Source organism: Pan paniscus, chromosome 22 (assembly GCF_029289425.2).
Source record: "Pan paniscus chromosome 22, NHGRI_mPanPan1-v2.0_pri, whole genome shotgun sequence".
Classification (NCBI taxonomy): Eukaryota; Metazoa; Chordata; class Mammalia; order Primates; family Hominidae; genus Pan; species Pan paniscus.
In genome coordinates this window covers 25,480,561-25,500,181 of record NC_073271.2, presented here as the reverse complement: position 1 = coordinate 25,500,181, position 19,621 = coordinate 25,480,561, and the positions used below count along the sequence as shown (strand labels likewise).

Here is a 19,621-nt window from a genome sequence, read left to right as displayed (position 1 = left end):
ATTTTGATTGTCGTGAAATCTCCCAAAGATTGCCAATTACATTTTCCCCCTTTAGAGTAGATATTTCCTACAGTCATCAGCAGATAATTGGTTTGTCACTACATGATAAGTTGATGGGCTCTAAAACTTAGCAGATTCTTCACAATAAATTACTAAAGAATAAATTAAATTTTATAGAAACCTAAAATAAAAAGAAGACTTGGTGTTTAAAAAAAATGAGAGAACCCTGCTATAGGAAAATGAGGAGGAAAGACCCATCAAGTCAAGTCTAGCCATGTGAACAAGGGCAAATGTGCATGTGTGAAACTGAATAGATAGCCTAAGTAGGTAGCTCCCACCCTGTCTGTCTCACGAAGCCCTCTGAAAAATATGAAGTGTTAAACACACAGAATTATTAAGGACAACAGGAAATCAAGTTTTAGGTTATTTTAAGGCTACCAGCAGCTGTGGATAATCAGATTAACGCTCTACTGATATCATCAACCGTGTGATCTTCTGTAAATTACCTGGCTTAACACTTCCTATAATAAAAATTCAGTTAAGCTTAATAAGGATCTCAAGATAAAACGAAAATATTAAAATTGCACAAGTCTGCCCAAAATAACGGCTAATTTCACAGACCTAAAGAATTTCCAATTAAAAAAGCACATTCATCCAGGATGACCCGCTTCTGTTACAGATAAGGAAACTAAAGGCTTGAGAAGGGCAATAATTTAAAGACTGAAAAAGTCTCTGCTCCCAGGTCCAAATATTACATTTCAATTCATGTTACATGACTCAAGTGGTATGTGGGGGAAGAGTAGGTAAAACTGAGGAGGGATGGAAGAACAAGGAGTTCAAGAAATACCCCAAGTATCCTGTGTGTGATGAGAAGGAACACTATTACACAAACAGATTAAATGGGCATTTGTGGAACAACAAATTTCCCCTTATTAATCAATATTTGGTGAATTTCTTTCTTTCTTTTTTTTTTTTTTTTTTTTTTGAGACAGAGTCTCACTCTGTCACCCAGGCTGGAGTGCAGTGGCACAATCTTGGCTCACTGTAACACCTGCCTCCCAGGTTCAAGCGATTCTCATGCCTCAGCCTCCCAAGTAGCTGGGATTGCAGGCGAGCACCACCACGCCCAGATAATTTTCATATTTTTAGTAGAGACAGGGTTTCACCATGTTGGCCAGGCTGGTCTCGAACTCCTGACCTCAGGTGATCTGCCTGCCTCGCCCTCCCAAAGTGCTGGGATTACAGGCGTGAGCCACCACACCCGGGTCTGGTGAATTAATTTCTAAATAACACTCACTAGATCATATAACCAATCTCATGCATCACTGAAAGGAACCTCACACTAAACTGTGCTCAACTTAAATCATCAAGGTCTATAGTTATACATACTACATATGGACAACTAGAAGAAGAGAACACTAGGAAGTATTTCACTACAAGTTACTTTCAATATAGAGGATTAAGCATCCATGTTCTATTTTCATAATGAAATAAAGATTCTTCATATGCCATCTTGTTTTTTAAACTGTAAAAATTATAACCATAATTCATATTCTTTAGGAGGCGAAAGCCCTAAAACTAGTTGATGGCCAAAATGACCCCCTGCAGGTTTAAGAGTTGACACACATAGTATGCATAGTAACCGAAAAGATAAAATAAACAAAAAAAGTGCTCTTCAAATTCCTAACTATACACCAACTCACAATAAAATTTGAGTCAAAAAGGGGGGTGAGGGTGGAGGGAGGTGCTTAAGAGTATAAAAAAGAATGTTAACAATTTTAATTAAATAAAACAGAAGTTACCGTACGGCAATCAGTATATCATATGAATCACAAATTTGAAACTGTTTTATTCAAGTAGAGATACTAAACTGAAATGTCTTATTTAAAAACAACCTAATCCACTAATCCCTAACAGCCACCGTAGGGCCACAGTTTCTCAATATACATAGCTAAAACTAAAAACATAAGTCTATTTTTTACTATTTAACTTGGGAGTCAAAATAATCATTTCTAAAATGAGGATTTCCAAGCTACAGATTTGCACCAGTGATCTCAGTAACTACTTTTCATTATATCATAACCACAAGATTCAGCCAAATAAGGAACAATTTGCAGCCTATAAATAAAGCTGAAATATAGCTCAGTTTAAATAGCATCTGAGGAACTACTGAGTAGGTAAATACTATTGCATTTATCTGAGACAAAAATTATATTGGTAGTACAAGTCTTTCTAAATTCTATCCAAAAAACTAATACCAGTTCAGAAGCCTACTCTGGCCATTTATCACAGTCTATTTGTTACTCTCAAAAAGAAACAACCATTGAGCAATTTTCATTTTGTAAATTTACAACACTCAAGTGTTTAGGATTTACATTATTTGTCTGCCTTTCACAGCACAGAAAGCACCCAGACCTGCGATTGAGAAGGAACAAGAATGAAATATAAAAGTGCTTTTACACAGTGACCATACTTGTAACAACATACACAGGTGTCCCCCTTATCTACAGGGGATACATTCCAAGAACCCCAGTGGATACCTGAAACTGCAGATAGTAACAAACCCTATATATATACTATGCTTTTTCATCAAGCACAGTAAGAGATTAACAATAATAAAATACAACAATTATAACCATATACTGTAATAAAAGTTATGTGAATGTGATGTTTGTCTCTTTCTCAAAATATCTATTGTATTTAATATTTTTGGACTTCATTTGACCACAGGTAACAAACTGCTGAAAGTAAAACAGTGGGTGGGGATCCTACTGTATTTCAAAATTGCTAAGAGAGTAGATTTAAAGGTTCTCACCACACACACACACACACACACACACACAAAGGTAAGTGAGGTAATGGACATGTTAATTAGCTTGATTTAATCTTTCTACAATGTACACATACAGCAAAACAGAAAAGTTAGGAGTACTACAAGAATACTGTATAAACTTAAGGTGGCATTAATTTTAAAGTCTGAAAAGAATGACGAATAAGCTAACTACGGGACAGCCTTCCCTTCGAGGAGGGGAATGAGTGTGTAGAAAAAGGAAGATGTTCCTGTTTGTACTCCTGATTCAAGAATTTGCATTCTAAAGAATCCTGACCCATCTAGCCAATGAACTAACAATTCTATCTGAGCCAGGCTGGCCTCAGCACTCAGTGCAAGCCATAGAGACCACAGGTGGGTGTGCACTATGGACTGAGGGACAGAGTAGTCCTCTTAGTATACACATAATCAGAAACTACAAGATAAAATTATATGTTCTCCTCTCCCTGAAAGGAATAAGACAATGGCAGGGAACTTTTGAAATGTTTAAAGCATTGAAAAAAAAGTTTATTTCTTCTATATATATTTATTGGCAAAATTGGCATTTTCAATTTTTAAATAATTTTTAAATAAACCATTGATTTGATTTGATTGTAAAAGTGCTACTTGATCATAGAAGGAAATGGCATATAAGAGGAAAAAAAGTCACCTAAAATTCCAAATCCAAAGGCAAGCACATTTTCTTTTTCTCCTCCGAAGTTTGTATCTAAGTGTAGTGGTGGCAGAACTAGTAGACAAGGATGTCACTGTTAACTGCACAACACCATTCACCCCCTCACCTTCTAACCAAACCCTGACTGTGCTCACGTATCTACTCTCAACCTGAGGCCATCAACTTCCGAGGAAGTAGACCCCAGCCACAACCTAAGAAGAATCACAATCCATTTATGCCGATCACAGCGGTACTATTCCCCTTGACCTTGACTCATTTAGGCACTGGCTTGTGTGCAATGCTGACCTATGAAGAGAGGAGAGAGGGACAAGGTAGCATCTACTATGAGGCTTTAGGGAAAAATTTTTCTCACTGATAGAAACAACCTAGGAAAAAAAAAAAAAAGTGTGTCTTCTTCCAGGAAACTTAAGTCATATTTTCTTGTGACACTTGAACTTGTGGCAGCCATCTTGCAACCATAAGAGGAACTTGCCAAGGACAAAACAAGGACGTTGCCTGCATCTTCAACCTTTTTCCATTGACTGGATTTTTAAATACACACACACACACACACACACACACTCTTCCTGACCCAACTTCTCCCTACTAAAATCTATTTCTCTCTCCTCTTATTCACAGCTAAGCTTCTCAAATTGAGTTGATACAAGTTGTTTCCTCCACTAACCTATGCATTCATCACTAAACATCCCTAAGGCTTTCTTGATTTCCCAAAACTTAGGCTTTTAATAGTCTGTGGTTCCACAACACATTTTACATGTTGCTACTATAGCATGCTATGGGAATAGTTTGCCTGTCTATTAGACTGTAACTTCTGAAAAGTTCATTATTGCCAATATCTGGAAAAGTTCCTGGCTTATAAAAGCCTAAACATTTGTTTCATAAGTTAAATGTAAACCAAATGCCTAACATGTAGGAATGCCACAAATATTGACATGAATTTAGCAACCCTACTGTCCACATACACTGAAAGTTAAGTATGCGTTCATGTGAGTTGGGGGAGAACAGCAGCAGGAACAGGGAGAAAAGAGAACAAAGTGCCTTAGCCTTGAAACTTAAAAACACAGTTTTTCCTCACTCTTCAGAGATTAGAGAGCTGTTCCGAGCTAATTCAACAAAAAAGAAGAGGCTGTTTCCACACTGGCATCTGAGAAGCAGTGGTAGGATAGCTCTCTAGAATCTCAGCTCCTCTGCTATTTGTGACCACTGTTGCCAACCTGCTCAAAGAAGAAAAGGTGGCCCAGCCTTTCTGGGGTCTGGAAGAAGACAAACTAGTCCAAAGACAGGAGGCCCCAGAGACAAAATATACTTTTTAGAAATCTAAAAAAAAATACCTATAGTTTGAATAGCACTTGTGACAGTCTTTTACCACAAAGAGACAACGAAGTAGGGAAAGTTAATCGTAATTACATGCTCATCCCCAAGCAGCATTTCCTTTGACTTCTCTGGATGACAACTGAAACTGAAGGCATGCCAGCAAAGAATCCAAGTGAGCTGGGCAAAATGCTCTCTACTTCAACAGTCTTTTGCTAATGTGAAAGAAAAAAAAAAAAACAAGATTACAAAAGCCAAAAGCTTTTTTTTTTTCTTACCTCTTTCAACCTGAATTATGACTCTTACCTAGGGGAGTACCCAGAGCCAGGCTGAGATACACCTCAGAAAAACAGTTGATAAAGAGACATCAGGTACACTGGAAATTGAAGAGGTCTGGGCCAAGATCAGATAACCACTGTACATTTTTTAAAATAATATTTAAATATAAAATACACATTAATGAAATTACAACCTAATAAATTTATTCAATCTTTTATAGCCACATATTTTATAACAAAACTGTCTGATGGATGAGCAACTGCACTAATTTAGCTGACTTCTGAAAGACGCTGGCACACTTTAGAAAATGAATAAGGCATTAAGCATGTGAAGATATCAGTCAAGAGGAAGTTGGGTGGATAGGTCGCCCTATTTCTTCAATAGGACCCTCAGGAGTTCACCTCCTTAGGACAAAAACACCTCCCTAGGGTCCTGGAGGCAGACAAATCAATAAAAAGAAGAGATAACTGGAAAAAAGGTGTGTGGGGGAGGGAGGGACATTTCCCTTACTATACTATTTACTCTACAGCCTTGGAGGTAGGCTATTACTAATGTCCAGGCTACAAAGGAATTGAAAACCTTTTTTAGTGTAATTCCACTTTAATGAGGGATGGGGAAGTAGAGTGCAACTGTCCACTATGACTGATCTGATCTAAAAAAATGATAAATTTAAAAAGTGAAAAAAACTTTACCTGAAAGAAACTGGGAATAATTAGGGGCCAGGCACAGTGGCTCACGCCTGTAATCTCAGCACTTTGGGAAGCCAAGGCGGGTGGATTGCTTGAGGTCAGGAGTTCAAGACCAGCCTGGCCAACATGGTGAAACCCATCTCTACTACAACACAAAAATTAGCTGGGCATGGTGGGGGGTGCCCCATAATTCCAGCTACTACGGAGGCTGAGGCAGAAGAATTGCTTGAACCCAAGAGGCGGAGGTTGCAGTGACCCGAGATCGCGCCACTGCACTCCAGCCTGGGCGACAGAGTGATACTCCATCTCAAAAAAAAAAAGAAAAAGAAAAAAAAACTGGGAATAACTAGTTTATTACAAAAATATTAGTTTGAACGATGACTTTCCTAAGGCATTGCAAAAAGTGTTTACATTTATTTTTCAAATAACATGATCTGCACAAAATTTCAGCTGCATTAATGTAACATTTTCTAAATTGTGCCCGTACGGAGAAGGAACCAGCTGCCAGCCAATTTCACTGCATGCCCACTGTGTTTCTACACTGGTCATTAACAACGAAGATTCTGGTTACCACTATTTCTTCTTCCTCACGTTTGCTTCAGGGCAGTTTTTTATTATCCTATGAATATTTTCTAACCTGTCCCTGATCCTAAATAAAACAAAGAACCTGTTCTAGAGGAGTGATATTCAAAGTATTAGACATATAAGACATTTAACATCTAGAAAACCAAATTATATTTTGCTCAATTCAATTCTAATCCAATTATGGGTAAAAATAAGTCACAAGACAAGTTTTATGTCTATCTTAGGAGATGAACTAGAATTACTTAATTCCAGCTGCCTTCTCAATAATCACACCAATGATAAAAACAGAAAGTAGAAAGCTAAATAATCAAAAGAATTTCAACTCAGTGCACACTTACAAGGTACCACACACGATGTTCTCTCCTTCAATCTGTTAAACATTCCCAAGTTCCAAAATCACAGAACTAGAATGAACACATATCATACCACCCAGTTCAGCAACCAACAGTTTATTAAAGAAACACAGCCAAGGCACATTCAGAGTGCCATAGGAGATAAAACAGAAAGACACAGATTCTCACCATCAGGAAACTTACAATCTGGGTGAAAGAATGGTCAAAATAACACAACCTTTCTGAATTACTAACAGGTACAAAAAGCTATACGATAAATATGTCCATTGTATTCATATCCATTTCATGGATAATTTTTCTGTATTAGTACAGGCATATCATCTAAAGAAAACATAATACTTAGAAGAAACTAATTAGCTTACAAATTTACATTCTAAATGTTTCCAACAAACTGGATAGGGCCCAGGAATATGTACTGAGAAACTAGTTCTGTTCTGGTATTAACAAGAAGGGAGGGGTGGACAGGTTACTACAGCTGCCAGGCCACAATGTCAACTACAACGTGGAAAAGACTAGCCAAAGAATGGCAAGTGTTTTTATTTCGTAAAAGCCAGTTTCAATTAACTGGTTAGTGACTACCTCAAGCACTCCGCTGAGACTGTTAAGATTCCTTTAAGTAAAAAGCTATGTCCTGTGTTCGTTGCCCTCAGAAGTTGGATGTATGTTTGAGATGGTGCTACTGACTTAACATAAGAGTGTTCCCCGGGTTGTTTTTCCAGTCTCACTTGTGATCAATGCTGGCAATTCAGCTCTCAACAGCTATAAAACACTACTGTGTAACTAAGTACTTCCCTGATTCTGAACAACAGATAATAACACCTAACACTTATTGATATTTCTTATAAAGCTGGCACTGTTCTAACCACTTACCCCGAATTAACGCATATAATCCTCACAACAACCTCTCTGATATAGATTCTACTATCACCACCCCTGTTTTACAGAGGAAACAATGAGGCACTAGTTACCAGGTAGAAGAGCTTGCCCAAGGCTTTAAAGTGGGTGACACAACCAGAACCTGACCTTAAGCAGTCTGGCTCCAGAACTACTTTTTAACCATTCTGCTTACTGCTTCTTTGTCAACTGTACAGTGATCAAACCCAGACTTCAGTTATGTTAGTGCACTGTGTAAGCCAGGTGCCTGGGCTTCAGGCTAGTGTAAGTCAATGTTTTAGCTGCAGTCCTGAAATGTTTACTCCCTCCAAGGGGCACGGATTCTGGCGAATTGCACTCAAATTACCCATACCTTGGCCATCGGTACATTACCTCATTTGACATATATTTTAAATCAAAACAATCTCAAAAATCATCGTTCCACCACATAAAATAAACCCTCTGTCTAGAATGCTCAGGGAATGCAGGTTTTAGGGTTAAGACAATTCTCTCATTAACAGAACATTAGTCAGAAAATTAGAAGAGAGGTGGTGATTCCTAAAACATAAGTCATGGAGAGATCAGCACTATGAAGAGAAAATCTGACAAGTGGTAATTTTAACGGGCTTTGCAACTGTTATTCTGAGCATCACCTCTCACAGTACAGGGGTGTAGAAGGCACATGGCACATGAGATTTAACTGAATGGTAAATACTAACCACCCTCACCGCCGCCACCCGCCCCCAGCACTAGTAGGAGGTTGATATTCTGAATAAATGCCACTTCCCAAGGGATTTACTGAATATGTCGTCTTATTAATCTTCATTAAGAGAACGTAAGCTTGGCAAAAAACAAACAAACAAAAAAAAACAGATTTCAAGGAGTAACAGTACAAACTAATTTTTACATATGCTATACATATTACACTCCAATGTGTAGATTATCTTCAAGTATTTCCACTGCACCCTTTTACACATCACTGCACTTCAGATCACATACATTAAACCAACCGCTGGGCTTGTCTCCAAATTCAAAATACAGGTTATCAAATGAAATTCTGTGTTTTTTGTATTTCCATCCCCAGTATCAACAATGTAACAAGAAATTTACACTCAAGCTTCTGAAGTAAAACATACAGACAATAGAACTACCTATAAAATAAAACTTAAATGGAGTATTAACAGTCTGAAAGAACTCTTAGGAGGAAACCGTAAGTTAAAAGAAAAAGCATTCCGGTTGTTGAAAGAATGTTACTGACAGTGGTTAACAGGCTATGTTCCCCCGGCAACAAAGGGGTGGAGGACATGCACACGCATTATATAATATGAATACACGATTGTTAGTCTGCATCTTTAAGCTTAATGTCTTTCTTATATTAAAGTTTTTAAAAGTTTTAATATATTCTTTCCAAATGAACCTCCTTGCACCCCACCTTGGAGGCCCTAATACTTACAAAATTCATGATTTCTAATCTCCTCTAGTCCCAGACTTAAAGGAACAAAATAAATCGTTTTTCCTAATACAGAATATTTTAAATGAACTACCATTAATAGGAATCATCATTTTTTTCACCAAAGGGCCAAATTCCCAGCTCTACATTTCCCATTCCTAAACTTTGTTTGCAATGAGGACTCATACAAATATTTGGGTTGTGTGCTCCTTTTTAAAGCAAGAAGCAATGACACCAGGTGTAAAGGCAGTGGTGTCATATAATCAAGACAATGAGACAGGTATTTATGGCTGGCTATTCATTAAACAGCTCTTTCGAGACTTGACCCAATGAGACCTATTAACTCCACCCATATGGTGCTTACCCTCCTCTGACTCCTGAAACTTCTTGTGTATGCATGAAAAGCCAAGGGCCATGAGAAACAGAGCAAGTCCCTTCTGTGTACTCATAACCAAATTTTTATGACGCACAAATTAAGCTCACTGCTTGAAACTTATAGACCACGTAACAGAAACCACAAAAAGGAAACTAAGTCCAGTAAGAGTAGTAAATATTTTTGTTACAATATTTTTTATTGGGTTACCCCTAGCTGCAAATTTCTTCCCCAGTTTTAGCTCTCTCCAGCGCAAATTTATTCTCAGACAGCAGGTCACGAGGCTCCGTCTTTAAACCCGCCTCAGTGCTATTGGCCACTGCCTAAGAGTGCTCTTCCACTTCACCCACTGATAACCTGTATCAAAACAACCCCAGCTGGGTCCCCTTCAGCCTTCTGAAGCAACCTCTCTAGAGCGCTCTTTGGCCTTTTATAGTGGAGGCATGTGATGAGAGTATTTGCACCAGCTGTTTCTAATTACCTCTCAAGCTGGGGCGAATGACTCAGCAACCCAACTTTTTAAAGAGTCATCCTACCTTGTTAACCAACCAACATACCGAACAACAGTAAACCACTTGACAGAACCATAGGTTAAACAACAATACAAGAATCACTACGCCAAAGTCACCCTACTCCAAGCTGACTCACCGGGAGCCTTTCTTCCCTAAGCTTCTTCAAGATGTCCAAAGGCAGAAGTGGCAAGTGCCTTCAAGCCCAGCCCAGCCCTTGCACCACTACCCAAAGACCAGGAAGAAGCAAGCCGACCTCTTCCCATTTCTCTGCTTGACTATGTGAAGCGCTCAAGTGCTCTGCCACTAACACATCTGGGATTTCCACCCTTTATCCTTCTGAACTGCATTCAATGCAAACCCTCTGATGTAAAGGGTGTTCAAATACATGATCAAATTCCCATAGCATCATCCATGGGTAACAGTCCCTACCCCTACACAATTCTCCAAAAAGCAAAGCATCCTACAAAACATTCTTTGTTCCTCCAAGCATGACATTGTAGCTCGTTTTCCTCATACACGTTCTTTCACAATTACTACTACACTTTACCTGGAATCAGCACAAGTTTAACGCAGAAGCCTCACTCCATAAAAGCATTCCGCACAATTCTACTCAATGACATGAAACTGCCGTGTAAGAATGAGAAAGCAACGGCACTCGTGTTACATTACACGAGCACAAAGCTGGTGTCTCCAGAATCAACGCCCACTCTCACCATATTGTGCGAGGCTTAATTACAACGCGTGGGCAAAACTCCAACAAAGGGAGTCCTGGGATCTCCGGTCCCCAAAACCAGTCTTCGCTAAATCCAGCTCAGCACGGTGGCCTTCTCTCCCCAGCCACAAACTCGGCTTTTCTTACGCGATTCCACGCGCGACAGGCACCGGGCTGAGTAGACGCGAGGCTGGGCGTGCGGTGGGAGGCGGCGGAGGACAATACGGGGCCCCAGCCGCGAGGGCGGTGCTGATGTGTCACAGCCCGGGCGGGCCGCGGGCGAGGGGCCCGGCTGGCGCCCGAGGGCAGGGAGAGGGGGTGGGGCAGGGACCCCGCGGCCCCCAGCCCCCGCCCGCCCCGGGTAAAGTACGGCGCGCGCGGGTAAACAACAGCTCCGGCAGTGCAGGGGGTTCGGCCGCCGACGGGACGCCCCTTCCGGCGTCGCGGCCACTTCCAGGATCCCGGCCGCCGGCGCCCCCCGCGGGCCCCGCTACGTGCCCCCCGCGCCCCGCCCAGCCCAGAAAGAGCCGCCCCCGGCCCGCCCGCGCCTTCACTGGACCTGTCCGCCGGCCTCCCCTCACAGGCCCGCGGCCCTGACCGCGCCAACCCTCCCGGAGAAGGGCCGGCGGGACGGCCGAGCCACTCACCAGAGCTGAGGCGCGGCGCGGCCCGACTGACTGCAGCGAGAGCGCCCGGCGGGCGGCGAGGGCAGCGGTCAGGTGACTCACTCCTTCCGCGCGGCCAGCCGCCCCCTCCCTTCTGCGCCGCTCTGCTGCCGCCACCTCGCGGCGCCAAAACCCCGCCCGCCCGCTGAAGGCCCCGCCCCCGGCGCCGAAGCCCCGCCCTGCCGCCCTCGAAGCCTCTGTCAGCGAACGAGCGAGCGCAATAGCGCGGGCAGGGGTCGCCGCGGCCGGAAGCCCACGCGGGGGGTTGCAGGGACGGGTCGTAAGGGGCGGGGCGGGCCTCGGGGAGGCGGCGGTGGGGTCCCCGGACCTCCGCGCGTGGCACAGCCCGCAGCCTGAACTGACTCCCACTCGAGGACCACCTCTCCTCTCCCTTCTGAGGGCGGAACGGAAAGGCCAAGCGCCTCCTCGCCTCGGGAGCTGCAGGACGCCCTAATTCAGCCGAGTCGCCTCGTGCCCGGGTGCCCGCGAACAGCAGGAGAGAGGACGGGCGCTGGCCCCACAGGGGTCGCTTTACCCCTTGAAGAGCTCCTCGCTGCCTGCCCTGGGGGTGGTGGGCGTCCAGGTTCACAGGGTACTTGAGCTTGCTGGGGTGGGGGTGTGTATGAAGTGCGTCCAGCGTTTTGTGGAGCGCGTCTAGCAGTTGCTCTACTTCTTACTGACAATGAAACAAGGGCGCCCACGACAGGTGTTCCCTTTTCGCTGTCGCTGCCAGGAAGCTTCCAGCCAGGTTCAGCGCCCAGTGGTGTCAGCCGGCCCATCTCGAGCCTTGGTTCCGCTGTCATCTTCTGGTGCTTATTCTGGTGTTTATCCAACTGTCCGTTTTGAAATTATGTTCCCAAGCCATTTAACACCTCTGGAGTTCAAAGCACTGGCTGTCAGCGGAGCGGGATGCACGCGCAGCGGAGGGGACTGGGCACGCCAACCCCACGACGGTTCCTGCGGAGATGACACGGACCTTGAGGTCTGAAGCCAAAGGACGATTTGTGTGAAGGGATTTTATTGTTAGCTTTGGAGCCAGCAACAAGAAGACAGCCCTGGAGTTCCCGGGGCAAAAAGGATACCAAGATAATAATTCAGGTATTACGACTGACATGACTGCATTTGCACCCACAGGCTGTGGGACTTGGGGACGTTTGAGCTACATCCAAAATACATGAGAAAATCACACAAGTGAAATTGGATGAGAGTGCGAGGGGTGAAGTGATACATTATGACCTAGAATTAGGGGAGGCTTCCTGGAGCAGGTGACATTTGCATTGGGTCTTGATTGGGAAGAGTGGAACCCAGCAGTCTAGATAGGGTCCAGAGGTAGGAGGTACCTCGCATCCCAGGCTGCCTCAGTTCATGGTGAGAGTGCAGATATTTAGTGAAACAGGAGGAAAGGACACTTGGAAATACACCATGAAAGAAGGATTGAAGTTCTTGCAGACACATGGGAGTGTCCGAGGCTTTATTCTCCTTCCACCTTGAGCCAGTGGAATTGCAGTGTCTTTTTTCTACACCTATGCAGTTTTTTCTAGGGGAAGATCAGACCCTCTTCTTTGGGAGGAACTCTTGCTTCTTTAGATAATAGCAGTGACATTTTCTAGCCTGAAAATTATGATGTATGCCCTGATAGGTTTAATTATTTGAGAAGTTCTCACAAAGGTATACAGATGTGCTAAGAGTATCAAGTCAAGTGAGTGACTCTCAAGCTTCATTATGGGGAAGAATATTTGGTTTGCTTGTTAAAATGCAGATTCCGGCCGGGAGCAGTGGCTCATGCCTGTAATCCCAGCACTTTCAAAGGCCAAGGCGGGCGGATCACGAGGTCAGGAGATCGACATGGTGAAACCCCGTTTCTACTAAACCCCAACATGGTGAAACCCCGTTTCTACTAAAATACAAAAAATTAGCCAGGCATGATGGTGTGCGCCTGTAGTCCCAGCCGCTCGGGAGGCTGACACAGGGGAATCGCTTGAACCTGGGCGGTGGAGGTTGCAGTGAGCTGAGATCGCGCCACTGCACTCCAGCCTGGCGACAGAGCAAAACTCCGTCTCAAAAAATAAAAATAAAAAAAAATGCAGATTCCTGGGTCCCACCCCCAAAAGATGCTAATTTTGTAGATCTGAGTAGGACCTAAGGATCTGCATTTTTAATACTGAAGCATGTGGTCTTCAAGCTTATGGCATGTAGTAGGGACAGGACGAAAAATGAAACTGGAGAATGAAATGAAACCGAGTCAGTATGAGAAGGGCCTCATGCACAGCACCTGGAGTTTGGACTTGATCCCGTGGTCTGCAATAAGTGAGTAGAGGTTTCTAAGTCCTGTGGTTATTTTTAAAAGCTAATTCTAGTATTGAGAAGGAATGGGAGTGGAAACGGATAGTAGGTTGAATGAAGGAATGAGTAAAATGCTCAGTGAAAGATGTGGCACTTTTTGTTTTCAGTATTCTCTTGCTTTGAACCAAAACCACTTAGAATGTATTTCTTTTAAAACCTGTATATCAGTGTAAATATTCACAAACAACTGTATGTTCTGACCCATGTCTTCTGGACTTCCAGAGTTAGCATTAACATTATTAGCTGCCAGGCCAACAAAACCTTGAGTAATCCTGCAATACTCGGAATCAAGAAAAGTGGCTACATCATGGTCAACTTTGAAGAACATCAGCCTCAAGATCTTTTATACTAACTCATATGTTTATTAAAATCTATTACTAAAACAGATTTTTAAAAATTATCTTGAGGTTATAATGAGACATAGTGCTTCTACCTAATTCCTATTGGGGAAAAAAAATGTTGAGATTTGGGGACCAAGAAAAAAAATTCTGATCGTTTTTTTTTTTTTTTTTTTGAGATGGTGTCTCTCTCTGTCACGCAGGCTTGGAGTGCAGTGGCATGATTTTGTCTCACTGCAACCTCTGCCTCCCGGGTTCAAGTGATTCTCCTGCCCCAGCCTCCTGAGTAGCTGGAATTTCAGGCACCCACAACCAAGCCCAGCTAATTTTTGTATTTTTAGTAGAGACAAGGTTTCACCATGTTGGCCAGGCTGATCTCAAACTCCTGACCTCAAATGATCCACCTGCCTTGGCCTCCCAGAGTGCTGGGACTACAGGCATGAGCCACCGCTCCCAGCTGATTGCTTTCAATTGGTATTGATAATAGTTTGAAACTGGGACAAGTAGCCTAGTCTTGGCAGTCTTTCTGCTCCTTAGCTCAGCTAGGTCCAAGTTCTTGTCTCACAACCAGGAAAAACTAGGCACACAGACACCGGAGAGTGAGTGGAGTGGAATTGATTAAGCAAAAGGAAAGCTCTCAGCAAAGAGCGAATGCTGGGAGCGGTTCCCCTACCCGAAAATGGGAAAATCCCCTCTCATGTGGCTGAGCCTGGGGCTTTTATGCACTCAGAATGGGGAGTGCATGCTGATTGGTTTGTGAGTTTGCAAAAAAAGGTTAAAGCAAAGACACCACTCAAAGGCAGGCACGACAGTGTACAAAACCAATTAGAAAGGGTAAGTATACATAAAATAGGTGAAGGGTGGAGATCGGAGGAAAGCGTCCCAAACAGGAAGACAAGTTCTCAATCTAGTCTGAGAATTTAACTTGTAGTTTGGCTTTCAGGCTTTAAACTGTCTTCAGCTTGGAGGTGGGGTTTCACCGGGGACCTGCCTCTATCTGCCTAGGCGTTTGACTGTCTTCTGTTGCTGTCACTAGTAGCACAATATAAAGATTTTGTGCTACTGTTTCACAGTGATTTGCAATTAGTGCTTTTTTTTTGTCATGTAGTTTTGTTTTTAGTGCATTATTCTTTAGGAGAATTTATCCGTGAAGCTTGGGTATCACAGCTTACTGCTATGTCCTTGATTTATACTTCTCATTGACTGTGAGAAGTGATGGCTAGTTTTCCTGCTGTGAGCAGGTTTGGTGATATACAATACCATTCGCAAGATGTTATATATGTGCATTGTCACATTTCTTTCAAAAATGATATTTCCAATTTTTCCAAACATTCATATCTTCTTTCTGGCCATCATACTGATTGTATTACCAAAATAAAATCTTATCATTAAATTAACTCTGAAAACAATTTAAATAACTATAAGCCATAGTTAGGGAATGATTTTTAATAAAATCTACATACAAACACCATCATTTTCTCCTCTAATAGCAGGTTGTCTTGCCTGACTCTCAAAAATGAGGGAGCTAAATCATACAGATAGGTGACATGTTCATGGCTATAAGGAACACCATAGCATAATATTTGGACAGTAAGACATAATACATATCCTGAAAAAACTTTGATGTGTAGTCAGTGTAACCCTTGTCCCCTGTCCTCCTCCCTAACCTCAGGAAAGATCCACACATCCACATTTATTCCCTACCCACCTTTGGTTTTGAATCCTCATTTCCACAGATGCAACATGACATCTGTAACCCCTACAAATCTGCATACCCCTCCAGCCTTCCCAGAACTTCATTCCCTCCATCTTCATTGCCTTAGCTCCTTTTGTCTTTAAGTATTCACTCACTAAGTCAAGAAAATATTGGAGGGGGGGTGGGGCAAAAAAACTAGGCTTTAAACGGTGGGGGATTACCCAGATAAACACAAGTCTCCCCACTTGAAAAACTGCTCTTTGACATCTGTACCCTAAGATGTGATTATGGATTAAAGTCATAGCACCCCTGCCCCCAGGTTGGAAAGTTTTATGGAAAATGAACATATTTTATTAGAAGACAATGAGAACTTCCTGGAGCAGATGAGTAAACACACCCTCATGTTTACCTGATAACTGAAATCAAAGATGAGGTGTAGCCTCTGGTTTGAAATGTTACAAAGTGTAAAATTAAGATAAAGGCAGAAAAATGAAAAGGAAATAGCCAGTTTTGAAGCAGAAGAACTCAGTGGGACAGGGGCCAAATCAGTGAAAGAGGTGCTGCTCAGATACCAGATTTAATGACAACCAAAGTGGCCCAAATATCCAAAAAAAATTGCGCTTCTGAAAACCAGTAGGAGGTTGCAGTGGACTAAAGATGGCCACAAAATTTTTATCGTTTTCCCCGTCAAGAATGGGAGTTTATTTTTCATCATCTTGAATCTGGCCCTCTGACTGCATCACCAAGAAGACACTGCAGAAGTGATGCTCTGCCAGTTCTGGTTCTAGTCTTTTAGAAGACTGTTAGCCTCTACTTCCTCTTTCTTCAAATGAGCTCTCTTGGGACACCCTCTCTCAGAACCAAACCACCATGCATGGGGCATGTGTGGCCTCTTCACTCAGGAGCCCCAGCAGAGCAACCAGCCAGTACTGAGCATCAAGTGCCAGTCATGTGAATGAGCCATCTAGGATGTTCTTTGGTCAAGTCTATACAAAAGAACTTACCAGCTGAGCCCAGCCAACACACAGAATTATGAAATAGTAAAATGATTATTGTTTAAAGTCATGAAATTTTGCAGTTTTTTTAATATAGCAATAGATAACCAAAATCAAGATTAAATAAAATATCAGATGATTAAAATGGAGCATGAAAATGGAGTTAAATTTGTAAGAAGAACCACAACCCCAATGATCATGACTTAGAGGAAAGTTCAGTAAATAAAACAGAAAATATTGAAAAAGGCTGTTTCATTTTAAACCTGTGTCAAGCTCCTAGACCTAAAATGACACTTGAAATTGTCCTCCATTAGAATTCATTGTGCTACAGATTTTCTCTCATTCTGTTACATACATTTATTTAATGAAGTAGAGAAATTCTTCTCTCATAAGCTAATGCTGCAAGGTGTTTTTATATGTATTATATGTATATGTACATACATATGTTTTTTATATTAACATAACAGTTTATAATAAATGTTTAAGTTTTATATAATATTTATACATTTATCGCCATATATACACACACAAATATATGTATACACACACATATACATACATATAAATGTTTGGGGATAGAAAGTGAGACCCTCAGAATCTTGGATGTAGCCTGACTGCTCTGCACCCAACTGGGGAGGAGTGAGGGGAGAAGAAAGTAGAGTTCCAGCCAGAAAGGTGACAGAAGACTGCCCAAAGCTTCACGTAACCAATCCCTCAAGCCTGCGGAAGTTACTAAATGTTTGGTGCCAGTGCCTTCCTGCAGAGTCAGTGATGCTTATGCTTGGTACTGAATCAGAGACAGCACCTTCAACCATAGTCACACGTCTGCAAAAGACAGAAAAATCCAGTCTGATAGCTTTGTTCTATGTATTTGTTCATGTTTACACCAAGGATTGTAGCCTGCAGCTCCTGATCGTTTATTCTGAAACATTCTGGAAGTAGTAAAGGCTACTCTATAACATACTTGTTTTAATAAATGTATTCTCCATTTTTTAATGCAGAACTGGCACAACCAAGAGAGGTGCCATATTTTGACTCATATTTTTACTTCACCTCTTCATATAACACTTCATTCAGTGTCCTCAATCAGGTTCTCATTCAGGTTCTCAATAGAGGCCAATTTTGTACCCCCCACCCCCTGCAGCAGGAGATATTGTTATGGGGTGGGTGGTACTAGTCTCCAGGAGGTAGAGGCCAGAGATGCTGCCAAACATTCTACAATGCACAGGACAGTACCCATGGATAAAATACTTTGTGAATAAGGATACGTTATTTGCCATTCAGAACAAATAATTATCTCGCCCAAGTTTCCACAGAGCCAAGGCTGAGAAACCCTGACCTAAAGATATTCATGCCCCAATATGAGAAATGTGTGTATACATTAAAAGAAAGTGTAAAGGAATAAAGGAACAAAGTGGAAATCAAAAAATGGAACCAGGAAAGAAGCTAAAACATACATATTGCAAAACATGTATCTTTGATAAAGATGAGCTACAGATTTGTCTATAGCTTCCTGGCATCCGGGTAAAAAGATAAGCCAGATAATTCAATCATGAGCTAACTGCGGTCTGAGTGGCCACCATGAGAAGAAGTACTGAACTCCTAGAGGAGAGACCATAGACACAGGTTGTCATCATAACAGCCTATTCCCTGGACTGAGGTGCCATACATAGGGATCACTTTGGAAAGGGAGGAAAATGATTCACCTGGACTGAGGTGCCATACATAGGGAGCACTTTGGAAAGGGAGGAAAATGATTCATCTTTGAATAAGAACTACTGGGTCAGAGGAGAGAGATGGTTATTAGCATGAAGAGATAGAACAGTAAATTGATTAGGGGTGCTGGGTTTTCAGCCTTGATCGCTCCAGATTCCCTCTCCAGCCTCCTCCACACTTCTCTGTACCCTAGGAGGCAGGCCTTTTAGGATGGTATTCATGGATTCCCCATGCTCCCTCACTTCTGGTTGATACGGATAACGGCAGATGTCTACAGGAACTCAGCTGTCTACCTGCCAGGCCAAGGGTTGGCTATGGCTGTATTCCTCTACCAAAGTCCCCAGCTCCTGCCAGGCCACTCTCACCTACAGCTAAAGCCAAAGCAACATCACTCTAAGGGTAGTGGTATCTCCCTACTTTGGTTAGCCCTAGGGTGCATCACCCCTTTGGTGGGTTCCCTGCCCTCATCCTTGTAAATGGTTCCATCTGTTTTCTGTCAGTTCCCTGACTGATTCACCAGATCAAGACTTGGGGGTAAGGAGAGTGACTATATTAACACATCAAAGGAAAGAATGTGGATGTAGTAAAGAGAAGCTAAATCAACTCCTAAAGCCAGCGAAGGGAAAGCTAGAGGTACAAATAGGAGCATCATATCCCTTGCCCTGCCTGGGACTCAGTATTTTACTCCTGGGCCCTGTTAACCTGCAGGACAGGAGAAGGATGGAAGCACAGGCTACCATGGTTTGGTTCTACTACATTAGCTATAGAGGTCTTCCAACCTGGATTTCTCTGATTTCTTTCTAATAATTATTTGCCTTTACATGTACATTTACCTACTGGAAGAGATGGGTTGGTTAATAAGCATCAATATTTGAAACACTTGTTAGCTATATCCTCATTGTAAATCAATAAATTATCTTTCCAGTGTTCCCCCTGCCTCTGCAGCTTCAGGTGAATGTGCATCCTAAAGCTGTTATCACCACCAATGTGTCTATAGTTCAGTTTTCTGCATCAGCAAGTTCAAAATCATGGTGAGATGTCAATCCTGCAGTGACCTGGTTCAGGTGGTTCCTACTTCATGGAAACACCCTCTTTATTAATCATAGTAGCTTCAGTACTGACCTTTAGATCAGGGATGCTTTATTTTCCATACACTTACCTTGCCCTTAATCCCTTTGTGACAGACACTGCTTTGTCTACCCAGTATCCCTTCCTTTCTAACATAATC

At 42.3% G+C, this 19,621-nt stretch overlaps 1 protein-coding gene across 25 annotated transcripts in view; it reads right to left on the bottom strand.

Moving 5' to 3' along the window:
* Positions 1–11,470, bottom strand: part of BACH1 (BTB domain and CNC homolog 1) — a 456,481-nt gene extending 445,011 nt beyond the window's left edge. For 6 of the 25 annotated variants that reach the window (XR_010111114.1, XR_010111113.1, XR_008622411.2 and 3 more), the window contains exon 1: positions 11,288–11,422. The gene's annotated coding sequence lies outside the window, so the exon portion shown is untranslated. Of the gene's footprint in view, positions 1–4,834; positions 5,030–9,407; positions 9,497–10,475; positions 11,056–11,287 lie in introns of those variants that run through there. The other 19 variants (XM_063601388.1, XM_055105211.2, XM_063601387.1 and 16 more) reach the window with 13 other exon arrangements.
* Positions 11,471–19,621: the final 8,151 nt, after the last annotated feature.